At 38.4% G+C, this 2,524-nt stretch overlaps 1 pseudogene; it reads left to right on the top strand.

Moving 5' to 3' along the window:
• The first annotated feature begins 341 nt into the window (after window positions 1-341).
• On the top strand, window positions 342-2,108 carry LOC140972164 (FT-interacting protein 3-like; annotated as a pseudogene).
• The last annotated feature ends 416 nt before the right edge of the window (window positions 2,109-2,524 follow it).

Consider the following 2,524-nt stretch of genomic DNA (forward strand, 5'->3'; position numbering starts at 1 on the left):
AAACAAATTCATGTCTATTTGTTTATTGCATTTACTTATCATTTTCATAGTTTTAAAGATGAATTGTTGAAGCATTTTATGTGTTATTCAAATACCAAAATATTGCATACAAAGCGTTTGATAGAATACTTTAACTAAAATATATTTACTCATTCAACTTGCATATATTTTAAATGCTTTACAAATGTTTAATCGGTTTCTACGAAAGATTATTTTGAGTGTCTTCCGCTTGATTTGAAAACCAAACTCGATTTAATTCATCGGTGTTCAATATTTCAAGAACCGAGCTATTGTAGCTCAACGATTTTCCCCAAATCGATCCTAACACTTTTTTAAGGTTTATTCATTTGTTAAAACTTATTTCATCAATCCATGGAACGGCTGAATCTTGTGACCAACTTGTATCAAAATCATTCTCTCAGGAAACTCGTGTAGATGAGTGAAGAAACCAAGCCATATATCTGTTCGCATTAGAGAAGTGATACCAAGAACTGGTCCGAAGTTTTTGAGACTAGTAGACTGATAATATTCAAAGATAATCCAAGAAAATAATGAGGGGTCCGGTACCCGAAGAGTTCGATCTGAAGCATACGGCTCCCAAAATAGCTGGCTCAGGGGTGATCACTGGTGTTAATAAGGTTATCTGTGCACGTGACCTCGTTGAGCAGATGGAATATCTCTACGTTCGGGTTGTAAAAGCTAAAGAGTTACTCGCAATGCATGTTAACAGTTCTTGTGATCCATATATACAAGTAAAGCTTGGTAACTACAAGGGAATCACAAAAAATTTTTCAAAAAAGACTAATCCACAGTGGAATCTCGTTTTTTCTTTCTCCCAGGACCAGCTCCAAGCTTCATCTGTTGAAGTGGTTGTGAAGGATAAAGATTTTGTGGTGGATGATTTTATTGGTAAATTCACCTTTGATCTTGTTGACATCCCACGACATGTTCCACCTGATAGTCCCTTGGCACCACAATGAAACAAGCTCAAAGAAAAGACAGGTGAAAAGCTCAGATAGGGAGAAATAATGCTAGCTCTTTGGAAAGGTACTTAGGCAGACGAGGTTTTTCCTGATGCAGCAGCTGTTGGCAGTGCTAGAGTTTCAAAAATTTGGGGTAAGGTGTACCTTTCTCCAAGGCTTTGGTATCTCAGAGTTAATGTGATTCACTGCCAAGATTTGCGGCCAAGTTACAAGAGCAGGCCTCCTGAAGTTTTTATGAAGGATAATCTTGGAAATCAAGCTCTTAAAACTAGAATATCTCCATTGAAGAGTGTGAATCCATCTTGGAATGAGGATTTAGATTTTGTAGTTGCGGAGCCATTCGAGGCGCCACTCATCTTGACCGTGGAGGATCTAGTAGCAACCAACAAAGATGAAACCTTGGGCAAATTCATATTTCTGCTGAACACCATCCCTAAACGAACCGACAACAAGCCAGTATCAGCCAAGTGGCATAATCTTGAGAAGCATACAATTATTGAGGGAGAAAAAAAGGATACTAAATTTGCTAGCAAAATTCACTTAAGGCTTAGCTTAGATGGTGGGTACCATGTGTTGGATGAGTCGACATATTATAGCAGCGATTACAGACCAAGTTCCAAAATTCTTTGTAAATCGAGCATTGGCCTTCTCGAGCTAGGAATCATAAGCACCACGGGTATGTCACTTATTAAAATTTTTAAAGATGGAAGAGGAACCACAAATGCTTACTGTGTGGCTAAATATGGTCTTAAATGGGTACGAACAAGGACGATCATCGACAGCGTTTCACAAAAATGGAACGAGCAATACACATGGGAAGTATTCGATCCTTGTACTGTGATCACGATCGGAGCATTTGAAAATGGTCATTTGAAAGGATGAAAAGATGCCAGCATAGGAAAAGTTAGGATAAGGCTATCCAACCTCGAAACAGAACGTGTTTACACCCACTCATACCCTCTACTCGCGCTGAAACCGACCGGCGTCAAAAAGATGGGGGAAGTTCAGTTGGTTGTGAGCTTCTCCTGCACATCATATCTCAACATGCTAAACAAGTACACTCAGTCATTACTCCCAAAAATGCACTATATCCATCCATTATCAGTTTTTCAGCTCGACATATGACATGATGTCACCGGTAAAAATTGGTGCAAGATGCGTGGACAATACATATATAATATATATGAGAATAGTGACCAGCTAAATGGACAGATTTTTGAAAGTCATTTACCTGCCTTTAAAGCCATATCCATTCTCTCCTTTAAAGTCATATTCGTTCTCTCTTTGAGCTGTTACAACTCTCGGATTTAAGAGTCATTGGTGGCTGCTAATGATTGTAGAATTAGTTGTTAATTGTTTTTCAAATTTTGAAACCCAACATGATGGGTTGCAGGTATTTTGATTGAGTTTTGGGCTATCAAGGTGAGATGGGATGTGAGACATTCTTGGGTTTGGTCTTCACATCCCTCCATATTTATTGTAAGTTACGTACTCGAAATTTGAGTTTTCTTGCGATTCAAAGAGGTAAGAGTATTGCTTGT

The sequence above is a fragment of the Primulina huaijiensis genome, chromosome 3 (assembly GCF_012295235.1).
Source record: "Primulina huaijiensis isolate GDHJ02 chromosome 3, ASM1229523v2, whole genome shotgun sequence".
Lineage (NCBI taxonomy): Eukaryota > Viridiplantae > Streptophyta > Magnoliopsida > Lamiales > Gesneriaceae > Primulina > Primulina huaijiensis.